Raw genomic sequence first — 24,040 nt, forward strand, 5'->3', positions numbered from 1 at the left:
AGAGTTCAGCGTTCAGCGTTCTCTCTCTCTCTCTCTCTCTCTCTCTCTCTCACTCTCTCTCTCTCACACACACACACACACACACACACACACACACACACACACACTCCACCACCACCACCACCACCGCCGCCACCGCCACCAGCAACAACAACAACAACAACAATAACATCAACTACTACTCCTACTACTACTAACTACGTCAACGCCAACTCAGTGACGCTTCAGACGACAACGCCGGCGGCCCGCTCTGCTATAAATCCGACGCACGCAAATCGGCCAACACCAGTTAGTGTTTTCTCACTCACTCACTCTGTCCCTTCCCCAGCGCTAGGCCTAGCTTGCTGGCAAGTACGCTCGCACACTATCGTAGCTTCATTCTCCATTCTGTAGTTGCGGCGTTGGGGTGCGTGTGAGCTCTCAGAGGCTGAATCAGATTGTCAGTACTCTGTCGGAGATAATCCAGAGAGAAGGAGTTTGTTTTCTCTGGTCTGTGAGCGAAGAAAGAGGTGTTCCGGGTCCTAGCAGATCTGTGTTGCCTGACGCAGTCAACTTAAACAGCGGCCGGTGTTTATTCTTGAAGTTGTGTGCAGCGTTGATTTAGTTCTCAGCCAAGACAGTGGTGTTGTCTCTCTGGCCTGGTCACTGACTAAGAAGGACCGTCAACCACTTGGGACCGCCGGGCTTGGCATTGTACGTGCGAAGTAAGTAAAGTATTGGTTGACTCGAGTTGGGGGAGACACTGATGTGGTGTTGTGGGGGGTGGTGGGTGGTGGGTGGGAGGGGGTTGAATATTTACTTGATATAGATTAATCCACACACAGACACACGACACAGACAGATAAACAGACAGACTCACACACACACACACACACACACACACACACACACACACACACGCACGCACGCACGCACGCACACACACACGTATACTATAAAAAAAAATAAAAAGCACACACACACAAATTCCACAAACAACAAGCAAAACACTGAACACACCACTATGTTAGTTAATAAGATAACGGCTAGGACTGTGATACCGACAAACCAACCATGACGGAGAGAAACTGAAAGAAAGAAAAAAAAGAAGTAGATATAGCACATAAAGAACATTCAGATATAGAGAAGGAGAGGAAAAAACGACTCGAGAAAGGGAATGAAGAGAGAGAGAGAGAGAGAGAGAGAGAGAGAGAGAGAACACTGAACACTGAACACTGAAATGTTTAATGTCATTTGCTGCAAGCTCTAGTGACACTGATGCTAGGTACAAATCAGAACAAAATGGTGCAAAACAGATAAAATGGAACAGAAAGGAAAAAATAGAACTGAAGCGAAATAAACTACTAAGGGATAAGCGACACTTTGGTAGTACTTTGTCATTTTAGCTTTAAACAATCCATGAGAGAGAGAGAGAGAGAGAGAGAGAGAGAGAGAGAGAGAGAGATTGCAAAGAAAAAAAGGAAAGACGAGAGAGAGACACACAGAGAGAGACAAACAGAGAGAGAGATTGCAAAGAGGTTGAGAACAGCCTTCAGCCTTAGCGGGGGGCCGTGGAATGACAAAGGTTCAACTCAGTAGTAGCACAAGCTGGGATTCTTACAGCACTCAAACTGATATAAATACAAGTACCCTGGGTTAGTATTTTCATCAAATTGTTCTAATTTTCCCTACCACTTTTTCTTCTTCCTTTTTTTTCATATACTTATCTCTTGAAAGATGGGGAGGGGGGGGGGGACTGGGGGAAGATATAAAGAAAGAAGTATTGAAAGAAATCCAGAGAAAAAAAAGAAAAAGAAAAGAATGACCGGAACTGAAGGAAACCGGCACATAACGAAAGAAAAGTAGGATGAAAACGAAGGACAGACAAAATCAAAGACAGGGAGGAAGAAAAGGACAGAGAGAAGGAAGGAAAAGGAAGAACATATTACATCAAAGAAGAAAACAAAGAAAAAAAAGGAAGGATATACCTTCCCCGTTGAAAGAGGAAATAGCAAAGGAAAAAAATAAAGGATATGCTTTGCCTGTTACAAGAAGGAGAAGGAGAAGATGTAGACGACGACGACGGAGAAGAAGAAGAAGGAGGAGGAGGAGGAGGAGGAGGGGAAGAAGAAAATCCGCGTGTGTGGGGTGGGTGGTGGGTGGGTGGGTGCGGGTGTGTGCTGATTATCTGGTTGCGGTTTTCCGCAGTTTATCTTTATTCTTATCTTATATCTTTATTCTTATCTTATCTGTCTATTATGATCAATGTGCAGTATAGTAGGCTATGTTTATAATTATATTCAAATAATGTTTCTTAATTCTTTCTGTTTTTACATTAAGAATACTAGTTATTACCTGCAGTGTGTGGATGTATGTATGAAACGGCGTATATGATATTTTTTTTTTACATTTGTATCTTCGTAATATTCGTAAAAGCTGTTGTTGACTTTTACAGTTATGGTCCCCATGTTGTTTACTTGTCTATGTTGTGATAATGCACCTGACCAAATTTCTCCAGTTGGAGATAATAAAGTTATTCTTATCTTATAAAGTTATTCTTATCTTATCTTATCTTAAGAACAAGAAGAAGAACAAGAAGAAATACAACAACAACGACGACGGGGACGACGACGTAAAACAGAAATTAGTCAGCCAAGCGTGATATATCCCTGCGTCAGCCAGGCCCGAAGGATACAGGCACCTGCGGTGTTGGCTCAGAAAACAAAGCCATCGTTCCTATCACCCAACCATCCATTTCAGCCAACCAGCCGAAAGAACGATAAGTCAGTCAACCACCAACAATAGATCTCATGTGGCCGCTGATTCCGCCTGCAACCTTCGACCTGCATACAATTGTACCAGTGCCTGCAACACATTTGTACCAACGAGCCTACACACACACACACACACACACACACACACACACACACATATATATATATATATATATATATATATATATATTTATTTCTTCATGTGGAGTGATGGCCTAGAGGTAACGCGTCCGGTTAGAAAATCAGATAATCTGAGCGCGCTGGTTCGAATCACGGCTCAGCCGCCGATATTTTCTCCCCCTCCACTAGACCTTGAGTGGTGGTCTGGACGCTAGTCATTCGGATGAGACGATAAACCGACGTCCCGTGTGCAGCATACACTTAGCGCACGTAAAACAACCCACGGCAACAAAAGGGTTGTTCCTGGCAAAATTATGTAGAAAAATCTACTTCGATAGGAAAAACAAATAAAACTGCATGCAGGAAAAAATGCAAAAAAAAATGGGTGGCTCTGTAGTATAGCGACGCGCTCTCCCCGGGGAGAGCAGCCCGAATTTCACACTAAGAAATCTGTTGTGATAAAAAGAAATACAAATACACACACACACACACACACACACACATATATATATATATATATATATATATATGTGTGTGTGTGTGTGAGGTCTTTGCTTCAGCGCACCAACCAACCATATTTAGTCCATTCCTTTCTCTTCGGTTCCAAGCCCCATATTCTGTCAGGCTGTCTGCAACGATGCCAGACGTGGGGGGGGGGGGGGGGAGCGGATTGCAACTGAGGGTCTGTCAGGCTGATGTAAAAGAGATGTAAACTCCCGGAACAGGTGAAGTGAAAACTCCTTCATGCCAGCTCAAGGGCACTTCTTTGGAGAGTTTGAGGCGAAAGAGAGTAGAGGGCTGGTTGAGAGAGAGAGAGAGAGAGAGAGAGAGAGACAGAGACACAGAGAGACAGAGACAGATACAGAGAGAGAGAGTGCTAGAGATAGAGATTGAGAGACAGACAGACGCACAGACACACAGACGGTGGGGGATAAAGAAATGGAGGGAGGGAGGAAAAGGACAGGAGGAAAACAGGGAGTGGGAGAGAATGAATGAGTGAATGAATGAATGAATGAATGAATCTTTATTTTCCAACGGTGAAGATATTAGCACTTTGGCCGACTTACACATCTGCCGTTGTTCTAAGAGACACACAAACATGTACGCATATAAATGTAGCTATACTGAATACCAGAGAGAGAGAAAGAGAGGGGTCGGGAGGGGGAGAAGAAGAAGGAGAAGAAGAAGAAGAATACGACGTCGACGACGACGAGGAAGAAGAAGAAGAAGAAATGAAACAGAGAGAAAATGGAGACGTGAGGGAGGGGGATAGAGAGAGAGAGAGAAACAACTCACACACACACACACACACACACACACACACACACACACACACACACACCTAGAGAGAGGGAGAGAGAGAGAGAGAGAGAGAGAGAGAGAGAGAGAGAGAGAGAGAGAGAGAGACTTCTTCATTATTTTCATTTACTTATTATTTTTATTTTCAATTTCTTCTTTTGATTTCGAAGACGGGATCTGATTTCTTCTATCTTTTCCTGATTTTTTTCTCCTCATCTTCGTAAGTTTTTTTGTTTTTCTTCTTCTTTTTTTCCTCTCTAATATACATCTCCTCATTCTCGAGGAGCCCAGTTTTGAATTTTATATATATTCCATTTGGCTTTTTTTCCCTGTTGTATGTCTCTTCATGCGTCTCGTGTTTTGTGGCCTCTTTCGCTTCCCAATTAGCCGTTCTTTCCCGCCCACTTTGCAGCTGTTGTTCTGTGTGTGTGTGTGTGTGTGTGTGTGTGTGTGTGTGTGTGTGTGTGTGCGTGCGTGCGTGTGTGCGTGCGCGCGCGCGCGCGTGTGTGTGTGTGTGTGTGTGTGTGGTTGTTTTTGTTTTGATTTATGCATTTTTTTTTTCTCCTATGTTGTGTATCTTTACTATTTTATTGAATATTGTGTAGTGTAGACCCTATTCAGGGCGGGGACTGGATGTAAAAAAGCACACCAGTGCTTATCTATTATCCTCGAAATAAAGAATTTGTCTTGTCTTGTCTTGTCTCTCTCTCTCTCTCTCTCTCTCTCTCTCTCTCTCTCTCTCTCTCTCTCTCTCTCTCTCTCTCTCTCTCAGACTTTTCTATTCTACAGACTTTTTTGTTGTTGTGACGAACGAAATACGTATTTTTTCTGCATGTTGAATTGCCCCATTGTATCCTCCACCACTTTGTGTATGGGCCGGTGGCCTTCACAATTAAACCTGTGTCAGTGTCAGTCAGTGTTTCTCTCTCTCTCTCTCTCTCTCTCTCTCTCTCTCTCTCTCTCTGTGTGTGTGTGTGTGTGTGTGTGTGTGTGTGTTTGTTTGTGTGTGTGTGTGTGTGTGTGTGTTTGTTTGTGTGTGTGTGTGTGTGTGTGTGTGTTTGTTTGTTTGTGTGTGTGTGTGTGTGTGTGTGTTGTTGTTGTTGTTGTTGTTGTTGGTGGTGGTGGTGGTGGTGGTGGTGGTGATGGTGGTATTGGTTGTGATGGTGGTGGTCACATGGAGTTGTTATTGTTGCTGTTGTTGCTTATCGAATTTACGTCTTTCCAATAAAAGTGATATTAGACAACAACAACAACAACAGCAACAAACAAAAAGGGTGTTGGGGTGTGACGGTAGGTTGGAAATTGGAAGTATATGATGGTGTATGTGATGTAATAATGTAATGTATTGTAATGGTGTGTTTTGGATGGGGTGTGGGGTGTGCAATTTATATTATATTGAATCACAAATGTGTTTGCTCAAGCTGTTGCGTCTGGCTGGGAATATGGGATTCGCTGGGAATATGGGATTCGTGGGAAATTCCTAAGTTAGTCACCACAGTTTGATTGTATTTGTATTTCTTTTTATGACAACAGATTTCTGTGTGTGAAATTCGGGCTGTTCTCCCCAGGGAGAGCACGTCGCTACACTACAGCGCCACCTTTTTTTTTTTTTTTTTTTTTTTTTTTTTTTTTTTCCTGTGTGCAGTTTTATTTATTTTTCCGGTCGAAGTAGATTTTTCTACATAATTTTGCCAGGAACAGCCCTTTTGTTGCCGTGGATTCTTTTTACTTGCGGTAAGTGCTTGCTGCATACGGGACCTCGGTTTATCGCCTCATCCGAATGACTAGCGTCCAGACAACCACTCATGGTCTAGTGGAGGGGAAGAAAATATTAACGACTGAGCAGTGATTCGAACCAGCGCGCTCATAATTCTCTCGCTTCCCCTAGGCGGACGCGTTACCTCTAGGCCATCACTCCACTATGACTATGTTAATCGCCAGTGCTCTGCTTAACAAATTAACAATATGTGAATAAGCAGACAGTGAAATAAGTCAAGAAGTGTCTGTCTGTCTGTACTTTTTCTCTCTTCCGCCTTCTCTCTTCTTTTTCTGTCTTTACCACTAATAAGACTTCGTGAAACGAATTTGAGGGCAACGTGTGACAGCAAAATCAAGTTGATAGTTTCCTTATTTCATTCCGGAAAATGTGTATGAATTATTCAATAACTTCCTTCCGGTTCCCCGTTTCTTGGCAAACATTAGGAAAGAAAAAAAAAAAAAAAGTTTTGTGGCAATGGTCGGTGACTGAGTTTGGATTGCAAGAGTCATTTCGGGTTAAGTATCTATGACTTTAAAAGCTACACAAAAGCTTAGTGGCCATACAAGATGGTTTATATGGATTACGAGATTTATTTCCGAACAAATACGTACAAGTTTAATAGCAAGAGTAAGACACCTATTTTCCCCTTCATGGACACTCAGACTACTCGCGTTCTGTCGAAGTTTCCAAATTGTTTTTTTCCCCTTTCCTAACTTCTTTCGTGTCTCTCTCTCCCCCCCCCCTCCCCCAACCCCAGTCTCAACTTTCCCTAATGGCCCCCCAGCCGCCTCCCCCCCCCCCCCACCTCCACCCCGCACCCTTCTGCACCCAAGCCCCTACACACACACACACACTTGTCGTCCATTGACAGTTCCTTTGAGCTTGAAAAGAGCCCTGAATGTTGCAGGAATCGATTTTTTTTCCCCTCGAGTCCAAGGGGGAGAATTTCTTGTTATTCCTTCCCTCGTTAAAGTCGTGGGGATTTAGAAACTGTTGGCATGTCTTTGGACGCCGCGCGCGCTTGTGTGTGTGTGTGTGTGTGTGTGTGTGTGTGTGTGTGTGTGTGTGTATCTCTTTGCCTGTCCGTCTGTTTCGCTGCCTGTAATCTGGCTATCACTCTCGGTCTTACTCTGCCTTAATGTCTGCCAGTCTCTCTATCTATCTCTCTATCTATCTATCTGTCTATCTCTTTGTGTCTTCTCTGTGTGTCTTTCTCCCGTTGTCTAACAACTCTCTCTCTTATATATTATATATATATAATCTGCTCGTCTCTATATATCTTTTTTCTGTATTGCTGTCTCTTTCTCCTTGACTTCGTCTCTGTCTCTGTGACCCTCTCTCTGTCTGTCTGTCTCTCACAGCCTCTCTGTCTGTCTGTCCCTCTCTCTCTGTCTGTCTGTCTGTCTGTCTGTCTGTCTCGAAAAGATGGAAGGAAGGATGGGGGCAGACTCACTCACGCACACAAAAACTTCCACAATCCTCCATTGCCTGTAGTTTAATTGACACCCATGGCGTCCCCTATTGCCACTGCTGACGGCAGAAGAGGCGGGGGAGGTAACTTTGTTTGGCGACTTAGGCGATTTGCGATTTGCTGGACAATTAATTAATGTTCAGTTCCTCCTAGCTCCTCTCTGTCTCTGTCTCTGTCTCTGTCTCTCTCTCTCTCTCTCTCTCTCTCTCTCTCTCTCGCCCACTCGCTCATTCGCTCTCTCGCTCTGTCTCTGTCCGTTTATGTATCTATGTATCTATAGATCTCACTGTGCACTTCTACTTTGCTACTGTCTGAATACCTGTCTCTATCTCTTGTCTGTGTTTTGTCAATCAGTCTCTGTCTCTGCGTGTCTGTCTATCTACCTCTCTTTCTGTCTCTGTCTCCCTATATTCGTCTCTGTGACCCTCTGTCTGTGTCTCTCGTTCTCTGTCTCTCGTTCTCTGTCTGTCTGTCTGTCTGTCTGTTTATCTCCCGCTCTGTGTGTCTGTCTTTCTATCTGCCTGTCTGGCTACCTTTCTGTCTCTCTCTGTGTCGCTCTTTCTCTGTCTCTGTCTGTCTGTCTGTGTCTGTCTGTCTGTCTGTCTGTCTGTCACACACACACACACACACACACACACACACACACACACACACACACACACACACACACTCACTGTCTTTCTCGCTCATAGCATAGCATCATAAGAAATCATTCCGTTTGTGAATCGCGTACCACATTGATGCATATTCCTTCGGAGTTAATGTGCAAGGACTTGTATGGGTTTTTTTTTTAATTTTCTTTTTGATATACAACGCGTACGTAAATAGACACTTGTAAAGAAAGTCACGCATCACGGCAGTACAATCACACACACACACACACACACACACACACACACACACACACACACACACACACACACACACACACACATGTACCACATACACAAACAAGTGCGTGCCACGTGTTCATAATAATATTATGAGGAAATCAATGATAATCAATCAAGTGGTGTGGACGCCTTACAGCACAAGCCAGAGTCAAGAAATTTTGTTACGTTTGTTGTTGTCGTTGTTGTTGTTGTTCTTGTTGCTGCTGTTGATGGTGTTGTTGTTGGTGGTGGTAGTGGTGTTGCTGTTATTGTTTTCCGCAGTTTGTGGACACTGATGTTTACCGAGAGAATGGCTGAGATCAAACAAACAAACAAACAAACAATATGGAGAAAAGCTGAGTAATACCCAGGCGTAAAACTAAATAGAACTCCATCAGTGCTTGCTACGCCCTCTGCTGTACCCTAATGAAGTCATGAACAGGGGGACATCAGTCACCCGAAACAAGGCGGTACGGTGTTCATCAGTGTATAACTTGTACTTTTCTCTGTCTCTCACCGGAATCTGTCTGTTTCTGTCTGTCTTGCGTCAGTCTCTATTTTTATCTCGTCAGTCTCTATTTTTATCTTATATATATATATATATATATATATATATATATATATATATATATATATATATATATATCCTCTCTCTGTGTGTGGTTATTTTTTGTCTCCGTTCTATTTCTGTTTGACTATCGGCCTCTGTCTGTCCTCTCTCTCTCTCTCTCTCTCTCTCTCTCTCTCTCTCTCTCTCTCTCTCTCTCTCTCTCTCTCTCTCTCTCTCTCTCTCTCTCTCTCTCTTACAGGCAACAGAAAGATAGTGACCTTATTTGTCCTTTATGTAAAAGTGCGACGGAGAGTGAACTCCACTTTGTACTTTTGTTGTCCTGTGTTAAGTGATCTCAGAAATCAGCTGATACCTTCAAAATTTCATAGGCAACCCTCCTTGTTCAGACTGTATTTGCTTATGTCATCCACTAAGGAACGTGTTAATAAACAGCTAGCAATTTACTTGTATAAAGCCTTAAAGATTAGAAATACAATATGCAGTTGAGTGTGTGCTAGTTTTCCGCTTTTTTGTTATTATGTGTGAATAAGACTAAATGCAGATAATGACTGTTTTTTCTCATTTTCAGGTTACAACTGTGTTATGTTACATATCTGAATATATTACCTCTGTAATGTTTGTTTACACCACCCCTTCATGAGGGGCCATGGCCTATATTGAATAAAACATCCGTATCCGTATCCGTATCCATCTCTCTCTCTCTCTCTCTCTCTCTCTCTCTCTCTCTCTCTCTCTTAAGTATTCAGTATAACTACATTTATATGCGTACATATTTGTGTGTCTCTTAGAACAACGGCAGATGTGTAAGTCGGCCAAAGTGCTAATATCTTCACCGTTGGAAAATAAAGATTCATTCATTCATTCATTCATTCATTCTCTCTCTCTCTCTCTCTCTCTCTCTCTCTGTCTCTTTGTCATGATGGTGATCAGTCGATCGATAGTGTGATAGATGTGCGTCCGGTCTTCTTCGTGAACCAATAGAGGAACGACTCAGTCAATAAATCAGTCACGGTTGATAGGAAACGGAATAATAAAGAAGAAACAAATATAGACGTATGCCGAGAGAGACAGAGAGAGAGAGATTGGGAAGGAGAGAGAGGGGGATACAAGGGGGTGGGGGAGGGGCAGAGAGACAGACCAGTAAGAGACAGCAACTGAGAGACAAAGACAGAGAGAGAGGTGGGGTGGGGAGAGGGTTGATAGGAAAGGGAATAATAAAGAAGAAACAAATATAGACGTATGCCGGCTTTGATAATTGAAGGAGGTGGGAGAGGAGGAGGAGAATCAGAAGACGAAGAACGCGAAGAAGAAGAAGAAGAAGAAGGAGAACACGAAGAAGAAACTAAAGAAGAAAAAGAAGAACCCGGGGATGAAGACAGGAAAAGAAGAAGAAGAAAAAGAAGAAGAACGCGAAGAACAAGAACACGAAGAAGAACAAAGAAGAAGAAGAACGCGAAGAAGAAGAAGAAGAAGAAGAAGAAGAAGAAGAAGAAGAAGAAGAAAGGAGAAAAAGAAGAAGAAGAAGAAGAAGAAGAAGAAGAAGAAGAAGAAGAAGAAGAAGAAGAAGAAGAAGAAGAAGGAGAAACAAATATATTAAATGAGGTAGAAATATCATAATCCAGCAAGCAAACTAAAGCGAGCCAAAACAATACATTCAGGTTCTTGGAGATCAGATATTTCAGTTATCAACATTACAATACAACAACAACAACAAAACACCAGCAACACCAACAACAACAACAAATACAACAACAAAACACCAGCACCAACAACAGCAACAACAAATACAACAACAACAATAAAACACCAGCACCACCAACAACAACAGCAACAACAAATACAACAACAAAACACCAGCACCACCAACAACAACAGCAACAACAAATACAACAACAAAACACCAGCACCAACAACAACAACAGCAACAACAAATACAACAATAAAACACCAGCACCAACAACAACAACAGCAACAACAAATACAACAATTCCAACAACAAAACACCAGCAGCAACAAGAACAACAGCAACAACAAATACAACAACAAAACACCATCACCAACAACAACAACAGCAACAACAAATACAACAATAAAACACCAGCACCACCACCACCACCAACAACAACAAAACACCAGCACCACCACCACCAACAACAACAACAAAACACCAGCACCACCAACAACAACAGCAACAACAAATACAACAAATACAACAACAAAACACCAGCACCACCACCAACAACAGCAACAACAAATACAACAAATACAACAACAAAACACCAGCACCAACAACAACAACAGCAACAACAAATACAACAACAAAACACCAGCACCACCAACAACAAACAACAGCAACAACAAATACAACAACAAAACACAAGCACCAACAACAAACAACATCAACAACAAATACAACAACAAAACACCAGCACCAACAACAACAACAGCAACAACAAATACAACAACAAACACCAGCACCACCAACAACAACAGCAACACCAACAACAGCAACAACAAATACAACAACAAAACACCAGCACCAACAACAACAGAAACAGCAACAACAAATACAACAACAAAACACCAGCACCAACAACAAATAACATCAACAACGACAGCTACAACAAACCAACAACAACAACAAAGTAGATAAACAACGAACGACAGTAAACGAGAACAATTTCACGCACACAGTTTTCACGAGGACACAATATAGGCTGAACAAAGGGGTGTTGTTTGCCAACATACACGCGGTGCAGCATTCCACGAGAAACATGAGACGCGGTTTCACAATGAACAGAGACAAAATGAAACACAGTGTGTGTGTGTGTGTGTGTGTGTGTGTGTGTGTGTGTGTGTGTGTGTGTGTGTGTGTGTGAATAGAATAGAATAGAATAGATTTTATTGTCATGAAACCGTAAGGTTTATAAGACACAAGTGCAATGGTAAATGAATGAACGAATGAAAAACGCACAATTAATCAATCAGTTAATGCAGTAAATTGCAGCAGCATTCATAAACAAATTTTCCCAATCTTGTTTGTATATATTCATCATCTGTTAGCATCACTTGACTGGGAATATGTCCTGTGTTATTCGAATTTTGAATATCCTTTAAAAATTGTTGCCTTAAGGTTTTATATTTAATACAATGATCAAGAAGATGGATTTCGTCTTCCAGGATGTTACACTTGTGTGTGACTTGACTTGACTTGACTTGACTTGACTTCATTTATTGTCATAAAATCCCGAAGGATTAATAGACACAACAAAGAACAAAGGGAACAAAGAAATAAACGGTCATCTAATACGCATGCACTGAAATACATAGTTGGCAAGTGTTTTTTGACAGTCATCGCAGGTGAATAAATCACTTGGTTTTAGTATATTGTTTTGTATGTTTCTAGAGATCACATTTGATTGATGATCATACTGCTGTATAGTAGTGATTAGATGGCTTCGCAAATTATGAAATAAGATACACGAATCTAAGAAATGCAATTCATCTTCAACAACTTCACATATAGCACATAACCTCTCTTCTCTGGGAATGTTTGCATATCTTCCTCGTTCGATGTTTAAATAATGTGCGCTTATTCTGAGTTGACAAAGAGCTTGTTTGTGAGCAGGATCGATTTTATCAGTTAGATAATTCTCAATTTGATAATCGTTTCTTTTAATTTTGTTGTAGAAATCTAATCTACTGTATTCAGTTTTTGTCTGTTTCCAGAATTGTACATATCTATTTCTTAGTTGTTGGCGTAATGTAAATTTAAGCCTGCTGTTACTAAATGTCGACTGATTGTTCCAAACATGACCTAATCCTACATTGTGAAGAATATTCTTTACAAATTGTATCCATGGATTTTCAATTGTGTCTGGTTGGTTCATCATCGACATATAGACCTTTTTGATATGGCTATCATTATGTGCATCCAGAATATGAGTCCAGTGGTCAAGAACTCTGCAAGCAATATGAATTCCAACTGGAAATCTGCCCAGTTCGGCTAGAGTTGGCAGATTCATTGCTTTAGAATGTACCCCTAGAAGCAGTTTGCAAAATTTTATATGCATTTGTTCATGTGAATGTTTCGAAGAAATACAATTTCTAAAGAAATCTGTCATTCCTGTATTGAATGAATTGGTAGTTTTTGTTTCAGCCCATGGGAACCAAATATCGGATCCATATGATAATATAGGTAAAACAAGTGAATCAAAAAGCTGCAGCACAATATCCAAACGAATATCTTGCTTTTTAACGATTCGTCGGAGGGAGTGTGCTGCTTTTAATGCCTGTTTGGCTAGATGCTCTTGGGCAAATGAGAACGTTCCAGTTTTGTGAAATAATATACCCAAGTACTTGTATTGATCAGTTGTCTGGATTATATCATTGCCTATTGTGAAAATAACAGGCACTTTGGGATCGGTGTGTGTGAAAACTATTACTTTAGTTTTATCTATGTTAATTTTTAGATCCCAGTTTTCACAATACAGATTGAGTTTATCTAGTTTCCTTTGTAATCCTATCTTTGTCGTGGACAAAATTACTAGGTCATCAGCATATAGTAAACATGAAACACTATCACTTTTGTCAAGGTCTATGGATGGTGAGTCAGTAACGCCCAGACATTTCGGGAGATCATTAATAAATATATTAAATAAAGTGGGACTGAGTGTGTTCCCTTGTAGTACCCCCTTCAATATGGATATTTCAGAAGAAAATCCCGTATCAGTTCTTGTGCAAACTGTGGCATTTTCATACATGCTTTGAATAACTCTAAAGCAATTTCCATTTATACCGATTTGATACATTTTTAGCATTAGAGCGTGATGCCAGACCCTGTCAAATGCTTTCTGAAAATCAACAAAACAGCAATAAAGGCGATTCATTCTTTTTCTTAAAGTATCGTCAATTATCTTTTTAAGTATGAATATGTGGTCCGAGGTCTTGTGTGATTTTCGAAAGCCTGCTTGCTCTTTTGATAGTAAATTATTGTCTTCGAGGTAGTTTGTTATTCGATTGTTTAATATTTGACAAAAAAGATTACTGAGTGAGTTGTTTAGAGTTATTCCTCGATAATTGGTTGGGTTTAATTGGTCTCCCGATTTGTAAATTGGTATGCTAATTCCTTTTTTCCACATATCTGGGAACGTGCCTGAGTTAAGGACAGACTGAAATAACAGTTTTAGTATTTCTGTTGTTTCCGGTAGGCTAGCCTTTATGATTTCGTTTGTAATCCCGTCTTTTCCAGGCGTTTTTTTGTTGTGTAAGTTTCTGGATGCGTTGATTATCTCTTTTGTGGAAATTGGAAAATCAAGATACGAAGGTGTTATATTCGAGTTTATGTTTCTTAGTTCTGTATTTATTTTTGCTTTTGTGCTTTGGTCAACTTTACTTTGTGTCCCAATGATGTCCTCCAGATGTTTCATCCATTTTGTGTTACTCATCGGTTTGTAACTATTACCTATGGGAGTTTCTGCATCGTTGAGAGATTTTAGAGTCTTCCATACACTGTTTGGATCTTTTAAGATAGCTTCGTTCAGGTTTTGAACTAACCTGTTTTTATACAATTTTTTCTTCTGTTTTACACATTTGTTGTATGATTTTAACATGTAAAAATACTTATCGCGTATCGTTCTGTTCCGTGGGTTTCTGTTTAATGCATTTCTTAAAGATTTCAGTTCTCGTCTTTGGATGTAACAAGCCTGATCAAACCATTTCTTAGACTGCTTTGTGTTACGTTTTTTACGGAATTCTTTATGATGAACAGCTAACTTAGATGCTTCTGTCAACGCATCTGTGAACTTTTCAACTATAGTATTTACCCTTTTATTTGTGGATGAAATGTTTAAATCACTTTTGATTTCTTGTAACAATTTGTTGATTTGTCCTGTCTTTAGTGCATGACCAAGAGCGCTGGCAGAATTTTCATTCCAGAAAAATTTAGTATAACTTCCATTTTGGTTGTTGCATTCCTTATTACTGTGAGTGTAAGGCGATTTTTTTCTTTTCTGCTTCCTTACTGACAAGTACATTGACAATCGTAGCGGACAATGATCGGAAAACGGACTGATACCTTCTACATTCATTTCAGATATGTCTTTTGTGAGTCGTTCTGAACATATGAAATAGTCTACAACGCTGCTACCTTGTTGTATGTGGCATGTATATTTTCCTTCTAAATCACCCAGGGTCCTTCCGTTTCGAATAAGCAGATCATTGCTTATGCAGATATCGATTAGTTTGCGACCAAGTTTGTGAACAGTTTGGTCCATCGAGCATCTGTCGTTTACTCTATCAGTATAACCAGGGTAAGACGACAGGTAGGTATTATCATCGCTGTCTGTGTTAATATAATCAGTAACCATTCCTGTCCTTGCATTGAAATCGCCACATAAGATAATATTGCCTTTTGTAGAAAAATGTTCTATGTCGCTTTCCAACCTATCCCATATCTGGGGTGAATGTAGTTTACCGAAAGATGATGATACTGGTGGTATATAGCAACAGCCGATATACGTGTCGTTTTCCTTTTCAGCTGCGTTTGGTATATGGATCCATACAAGATCGCAGTTGCTTTGCGGTAAAAATTGTATGTGCTCTCTTAGATCATCTCTAACAAAGACAGATATTCCTCCTGAAGACTTACAAGCCCTTTTATGTTTTTCTCGATAATAATGGATTCCTGGAGCAAAATTTGGAATAAATATTTCCTTTGTGCTTTCATAATTTAAGTGAGTTTCTTCCAAGAATACAATATCATATGATTGTAATTTGTTGATGAATTGGTAGTCTTTCAGTTTATTCACGCGAATACCATCTATTGTTTCTATGAAACCTTTGATATTCCATGAAAGAATGTTGATACGACTTTTACCTATGTCTACAGTTTATGTTAAATGCTCTATTGCCCGGTGGATCTACTTATATGTCCGCATACATTCTATTGATCATAGTACGTATTGTGTAGTCTGTCATAATAAGACCATCCGGAGCGGGCTGAACGTCGTGAATATGTGTGTGTGTGTGTGTGTGTGTGTGTGTGTGTGTGTGTGTGTGTGTGTGTGTGTGTGTGTGTGTGTGTGTGTGTACATTTCTCTCTCTCTCTCTCTCTCTCTCTCTCTCTGACTGTATATCAGGATCCTGGCAAATGCCCTCATCAGGTGACAATATCCAAACAAAACAGACCATTTTGTTGAAGTGAACTGTTTACAATTTCCTCCAAACTCACTCTGTCTGCCTGGCTGGCACCGGATTCGTTTACCTCCAGAGCGGTGGTTCCTTGGTTCCCCTGACAACTTGCAGAATAGGAAGAGTGTCAGGTTATGTGTATTCCTCCCTCCCTATCTCTCTCTCTCTCTCCCTCTCTCTCTCTCCCTATCTCTGTCTGTTTCTCTCTCCCTCTGTCTCCCTTTCTCTCTCTCTCATTCTCTCTCTCTCTCTCTCTTTCCCTCCCCTCTCTCTCTCTCTCTCTCTCTCTCTCTCTCTCTCTTTCGCCCCGTTTGTCTTTGTCTCTGTGTATCTCTGTCAGCTTCTGTCTTTCAGTTTCTCTGTCTCTTTCTGTCACACAGGCATACACACACAGATACAGACAGACAGACTTGCGCTCGCGCACACGCACACACAGACACACACACACACACACACACACACACACACACACACACACACACACACACACACACACAAACGTCCATATGACGGGGATGGGTAAGTTTGCACCTCCGCCCGGTCTCGTCACTCCCCCAAGCCTCAACTCCCACAACCCCTCCACCCACTCCCCATTCTTCAAAACATCCTCCTTCTTCCCTCCACGACCCCCCCACCCCACCCACTCCCCACCCACACCACACCACACCACACCACACCCCATCCACTACCAATTAAAGACGAAGCTGAACTTTCCTGATCCGTCGCCAATCATTCAGAAATGGAAGATGGTGGGGTGGGGTGGAGGGTAGAATCTCTGACATCAGATCGAGAAGTCTGAAGTGTGGGGGCGTCTGTCGTATTGATCTTCTTCACTCCCTTCTCCTATTCCTCCTTCGCTCTTTCTACTCCTCTTCCTCCTCTTCGTCCTCCTTCCTCCTCGTCCTCCTCTTCCTTCTCTTCCTCCTCCTCGTCCTCTTCTTCCTTCTCCTCTTCCCCCTTCTCGTCCTCCACTTCCTTCTCCTCTTTCTTTCTCCTCCTCTTCCTTCTCTTCCTCCTCTTCGTCCTCCTCTTCCTTCTCCTCTTTCTCCTCCTCGTCCTCCTCTTCCTTCTCCTCTTCCTCCTCCTCGTCCTCCTCTTCCTTCTCCCACTCTTCCTCCCCCTCCCTCCTCGTCTTCCTCCTTCTCCAACCTCTGTGATTCCTTCTGACAATTATCACAGCAAACTCACAGAGAGAGAGAGAGAGAGAGACAGAGACAGAGACAGAGACAGAGAGACAGACAGACAGACAGAGACAGAGAGACAGAGGGACAGAGACAGAGAAAGAGATTGGGAAGGAGAGAGAGGGGGGTACAAGGGGGTGGGGGAGGGGCAGAGAGACAGACCAGTAAGAGACAGCAACTGAGAGACAGAGACAGAGAGAGAGGTGGGGTGGGGAGAGGGTCAAATGTGTGACTATGATTCATTTTGATAATTTGTCTCTGTGTTCAACATGGACGCAATAGCTGAGTGGTTAAAGCATTGGACTTTCAATCTGAGGGTCCTGGGTTCGAATCTCGGTAACGGCGCCTGGTGGGTAAAGGGTGGAAGTTTTTCCGATCTCCCAGGTCAACATAATGTACAGACCTGCTTGAGACTGAACCCCTTTCGTGTGCATACGCAAGCAGAAGATCAAATACGTACGTTAAAGATCCTGTAATCCATGTCAGCGTTCGGTGGGTGATGGCAACAAGAACTAACTCAGCATGCACACCCCCGAAAACGGAGTATGGCTGCCTACATGGCGGGGTAAAAACGGTCATACACGTAAAACCCCACTCGTGTACATACGAGAGAACATGGCAGTTGCAGCCCACGAACGAAGAAGAAGAAGAGAAACCTTTGTCCTAGCCTGACAAAGGCAAAGAAAACGCACACACACACACACACACACATATATATACGTACCACACGTACACGCAAGATAGAGACAATAACAGACAGACAGACAGACAGACAGACAGGCAAAGATTCAGTGACACAGAGGAAGAAGAACGTCACTCCTATCAAAAGTGCACCTCAGTCCTGTCAGCATTTGGGGAAAAAAATAAATAAATAAAAAAAATAAAAAAATCGCCGCATCGCAACAGCATATTTCCGACTCCCGTAAGAACAGAGCATGACAGTCAGAGGCTTTGTCATTGCACTGTTCTGATGAACAATTGATGGTTCTTCCTTCCTTCCTTCCTTCCTTCCTTCCTTCCTCCTTGTCTCGCAATGAGGGTCGGGTTTAAAGTGGTTTGTTGCTAACATTTTGCCGCGTTCTCATCGACCAAGGTTGGCATATCTGTCGACAAAGCAAACCCCGCCATGGAACAAACGATGTAACTGACACTGATATTGATCGACAGATGTCACAATATATGTCAGAGTCAGTTGCAGTGAGGAGCAGTTATAGGGAGGTGGGGTTTTTTGGCTTTTTGTTTTTGTTGTTGTTGTTGTTGTTGTTGTTTTTTTGTTTGTTTTTTTGTTTGTTGTTTTTCTCATTGAAAAATCGCGACAGTTGCGTAACGTGATTTTGTTGTTGTTGTCGTTTTCATAGTTATTGTTGTTGTTATCGTCGCCGTTGTTGGCGGTGGTGATGGCAGTGGTGGTGGTGGTGATGGTGCTGGTGGTGATGGTGATGGTGCTGGTGGTGATGGTGGTGATGGCAGTGGTGGTGGTGGTGGCGGTGATGGCGGAGTTTTCTTTTTCTTTTCTTTTTTTTCCCCCTTTTTTTTCCTTCCATTTTTTTTCTTTCGTCATAATTATCATTATTATCCACAACGTCATCATCATCATCATTATCATCATCGTCGTCGTCGTCGTCGTCATACAATCATCATCATCATCTCCTTCTTTTACTGCTTCTTCTTCTGTTACTATTGTTCTTGTTTTTGTTCTTGTATTATTCTTTGTCTTTTTCTTGTTCTACTTGTTGTTTTCCTTGCTATTTGTATTGTTGCTGTTGTTGTTGTTGTTGTTGTTGTCCTTCTTCTTCTTCTTCTTCTTCTTCTTCGTCTTCGTCTTCGTCTTCGTCGTCGTCGTCGTTGTCGTCGCCTTCGTTGTCGCTTTTTTTCCCTTCTTTTCTTCTTCTTCTTCTTCTTCTTTCATAACGTTATAAACAGCTTTCCCCAGCCATACAGGCACAGTGACAGCAGTTGAGAGAACTCATTTCGTGATTTACAAGCCAGCTGTAGCAACACCCCATGAACATAACATGTTCAATAAAAAGCCTATTTAATTTTACGTAGACACCGCACTTGCCGACTCTCCAAGTCCAAAGTCCACACCGCACAGTACACTCATATACATTGACTTGTGTGCGCCAGACATGTCACCAGTTATTGAAACTACGTATAGTCTCTCCGCGCGTTCCTTGGTAGGGGGAGCTAACTGTATGAGCAGTCAGTTGTAACATTATACGTCTGCCACAAAGTATATGTACACGTTGCGGAGTCAATCGATATCAGTCGTTTATACCACACGGAGAGAGGGAGAGAGAGAGGGAGAGAGGGGGGGGGGGTGCGGAGAAAGGGAGAGAGAGAGAGAGATAGAGAGAGAGAGAAAGAGAGAGAGAGAGAGAGAGAGAGAGAGAGAGAGAGAGAGAGAGAGAGAGAGACAGAGAGACAGAGAGAGAACAGTTGGTACGTAGTCGGGTTTCACTGTGAAAAGCAGAGACTGATTTGTTTTGTGCTGTTGGTGCTGTCTCTCGTTTTGGTCTTTTCTTTTTCCCTCTCTGTCTCTGTCTCTGTCTCTCTCTGTCTCTCCCCGTCTCTCTGTCTCTCTCTGTCTCTCTGTATATGTGTCTCTCTCTGTGTCTCTCTGCGTGTCTCTCTCTCTCAATCTTTCTGTATATGTGTGTTTCTCTCTCTCACTCTCTCTGTTTTTGTGTCTCTGTGTCTCACTCTGTGTCTCTCTCTCTCTCACTCTCTGTAGATGTGTCCCTCTTTGTCTCTGTCTCTCTCTCACTCTCTGTATATATGTCTCTCTCTCTCTGTCTCTCTCTATCTGTCTCTCTCACTCTCTCTGTATATGTGTCTCTCTCTGTGTCTCTCTCTGTCCCTCTCTCTCTCTCAATCTCTGTATATGTGTCTTTATCTGCGTCTCCCTCTGTGTCTCTCTCACTCTCTCGGTATATGTGTCTCTCTGTGTCTCTCTCTCTCACTCTCACGGTATATGTGTCTCTCTGTGTCTCTCTCTCTCACTCTCTCGGTATATGTGTCTCTCTGTGTCTCTCTCTCTCACTCTCTCGGTATATGTGTCTCTCTGTGTCTCTCTCTCTCACTGTCTCGGTATATGTGTCTCTCTGTGTCTCTCTCTCTCACTCTCTCGGTATATGTGACTCTCTGTGTCTCTCTCTCTCACTCTCTCGGTATATGTGTCTCTCTGTGTCTCTCTCTCACTCTCTCGGTATATGTGTCTCTCTGTGTCTCTCTCTCTCACTCTCTCTGTATATGTGTCTATCTGTGTATCTCTCTCACTCTCTCGGTATATGTGTCTCTCTCTGTCTCTCTCTCACTCTCTCCGTATGTGTGTGTGTGTGTGTGTGTGTGTGTGTGTGTGTGTGTGTGTGTGTGTGTGTCTCTCACTCTGTATATGTGCCTCTCTCTCTGTCCCTCTCTCTCACTCTCTCTGTATATGTCTCTCTCTTTGCCTCTCTCTAGAGACCCATTGTTTTCCCGCTTCTTTGTGATTTATAAAACACAATAATTGAATTCCTGTGCGTGCGCGAGCGCATGTGTGTCTGTTATCGAGAAGACAGAGAATAGAAAAGAAAGTGCGGTGGAGAGAGAGAGAGAATGAATGAATGAATGAATGAATGAATGAATGAATGAATCTTTATTTTCCAACGGTGAAGATATTAGCACTTTGGCCGACTTACACATCTGCCGTTGTTCTAAGAGACACACAAACATGTACGCATATAAATGTAGTTATACTGAATACTTAATACATGTATAATGTACGAGTATAACACAGCGTCAAACTGAGAGACACAACATCGCTCACATCTGTAATGATTTTCCAGGAAAGGACTTATTGGTCAGTGCATTGAGAGCTTTCCATATGGATGAAGTATTGTCTGATTCTGACGTCGTTATCCTGTTAAAATATGTCTTTTTGGCCTGACGGACTAAGAACTTCACGTGTTTTCTTTGTTGCTTAAACGCAGAATAGAGAGAGAGAGATAGAAAGAGAGAGAGGGGGGTGGGGGTGCGTGGGGGGGTGGGGGGGGGATGACGAATTGTGTCTTCCGAGTCGTTTTCCAAGTACCGGGTGACCCTGACTGGTATTCGTTGACCGTTGTTGGCACACAGCGAATATGCTGGCTTTGCTCTCTGCCTTCCATGTGCGCACGCGCGCATCTGTGTGATGTGTGTGTGTGTGTGTGTGTGTGTGTGTGTGTGTGTGCGTGTGTGTGTGTGTGCGTGTGTGCATCAAATTACCCTCAAGTGAACTGACGCACGAGTGATTATGCGGTTCTTGCTCAATCGATAATATATATGCCAGCTTAAGTGACGTTGAACAGGATTCTTTTTATAGAAAGAACGGACGTAAGCGGAGTACGCTGCTAGGAGCAAGATTCTATAGTTCATTGAGAAGGCCGCTGTGTGTGCCTTGTAATGCAGCGTACACTGAATGGGGTCAGTGACGGAAATGACATTCCGTTTTCAGCAGACACACACACACACACACACACACACACACACACACACACACACACCTATTTCAGGTGCTGTCTGTGTATAATTATATTTGTCCCGTTGTCATAGACCTGCTCACAGAGAGATCTTCGGATCACCCATAGTTCTTTCCTTCTTATAATCGATTTCAGAAAACTCTCGTCGTACCGTCCATGGCTGAAATTGATAGGGACCCAATGACGTGTCTACAAACAGTTACACACTCGCGTGCGCACGCACAGACACTCGCGCGCACGGGCGCGCGCACACACACACACACACACACACACACACACACACACACACACACACACACACACACACACACACACACACAGAAAGAGAAATGTGTACACACACACACACACACGAGCGCGCGCGCGCACGCGCGCATATTTATATATATATATATATATATATATATATATATATATACAGAGAAAGAGAGAGGGAGAGAGAAAGAGAGGGGGGGGGGGCAGACAGACTGACAGAGATACAGGGACAGAGAGAGACGAAGAGTGACTTGAAACGTACACGCGTTTATATACTTTCCTCGCAGGCATAATAAGTAAGACCTGTAATAACGATAATCATCATCATCGTCGTCGTCTTAGTCGTCGTCATCATCATGATTTATAATGTACTGTTAGTATTCCTAACAAGAACAACGACATAAACAACAATAACAGGAATAACAATGATAGTGATGATGATACTTATCGTGCTAATAATAATGATAATAATGATGCTGATACGACTGCTACTACTACTACTGCTGCTGCTGCTGCTGCCACTACTACTCTCCATCATCATCATCATCATCATCATCATCATCTTGAAGTGAGAGTCAGTGGAGTTGTATCATCCAGCTGAAATGATACGTGGGATAGAGGTGCAGACATTGATCACTGGCTGGACTGGTGTCCACGTTTTTCTTGCAGGTTAAACAGAAAGAAAATAAGAAAGACAGAAAGAAAGAAAGAAAGAAAGAGAAGGGAATTGGAGTATTCGCGGTGAGTGGGATAGGGTGGGGGGGTGGGGGGAGTGAGAGTGTTTACCAAGCATACACGTCTCGGTTTTGAACCTGGAGCAAATTACAGGAGGTAAAAGAAGGTAAGTGAACCGTGCAAAGAACGGTACACCGTGGAAAGAGAGAGAGAGAGAGAGAGAGGGGGGGGGGGGGGGGGGTTGGAACTCTTGTGAAAAGCACGTACACAGGCAAATTAGTGCAGAAAAATACGTAAGTATAACCGTAGATGCTTTTGGCACCTGTCAAAGGGACCTGTGATTGGCCTCAATCCAAAACGAAAATGAAATCTCGGCTCCATCAAACGGTGTGCTAATCATCTCTGTGACGGTCAGAGAGACAGGAAAATAGAGAAAGAGAGAAGGTAGGGGGGGGGGAGGGTGATGGGAGTAGGGAGGTGTGTGTGTGTGTTGCGGGGGGGGGGGAGGGGGCGATGGAGAAAAAGTGCAGAAGAGAGGGAAGGAAGGGCGGGAAAGAGAAAGAGAGTAGGTGCAGAAAGGGGGTGTATGAATGAAAAAAAAAAAAAAAATAAAATAAAAAACAGAGTGAGAGACAGAGTCGGAGGCAGACAACTAGAGATGGGTTCATTTCATCGGCGAAAAAAAAACCCACACCAAAAAAACAACAACTGCTAAAAGAAGAAAAAAATGAAACAGAAATGCAAACAGACATACATACACACAAAAAAAGAAACATTGAAGTAAATGAATAACACGCTCACAGACACACACACACACACACACACACACACACACACACACACACACACACACACACACACACACACACACACACACAAACACACACACATGCACGCACACACAACACACACGAACGCACAAACATACCTCACATCCCAAACTCTTCCCTCTCCCCCCCCCCCCCTCCCACATTGCTTCTCCACCGCCCCCCCCCACCCACCCCGCGCGCGCGCACACACACACACACACACACACACACACACACACACACACACACACACACACACACACACACACACACACACATTCACGCGTCACTCCCAACACTTTTGTGGGTTTTTTTTTGTTTTGGTTTTTTTACATTTCAGTTGCACTCGTTTCCCCTTTAAAGCAGCTGAACCAAAAACCCCACTGTCCATAAAATTCCCCAAATTGCCACATCAATCACGCTTTCTAATGAAAACCCCCCCGCCATTAGCACGCGCAACGTTCGACAACACTTTAACTCTTTCACCGCCAGTCAGTTTAGAGTACAGAATTCCCTGTTAGTATAAACACAGAAAAGACAGTGGCTAAGAATAGCTGGAGATTTCCCCTGCGATGTGTAGAAAAT

The 24,040-nt window shown here is 42.5% G+C and overlaps 1 protein-coding gene across 1 annotated transcript in view; it reads left to right on the plus strand.

Annotated features, from left to right (window-relative positions):
* Positions 1-364: 364 nt before the first annotated feature.
* LOC143279530 (uncharacterized) overlaps positions 365-24,040 on the plus strand; it is a 51,249-nt gene continuing 27,573 nt past the window's right edge. The window contains exon 1 of the mRNA XM_076583596.1: positions 365-704. The gene's annotated coding sequence lies outside the window, so the exon portion shown is untranslated. The remainder of the gene's footprint in view (positions 705-24,040) is intronic.

Source organism: Babylonia areolata, chromosome 2, assembly GCF_041734735.1.
Source record: "Babylonia areolata isolate BAREFJ2019XMU chromosome 2, ASM4173473v1, whole genome shotgun sequence".
NCBI lineage: Eukaryota > Metazoa > Mollusca > Gastropoda > Neogastropoda > Buccinidae > Babylonia > Babylonia areolata.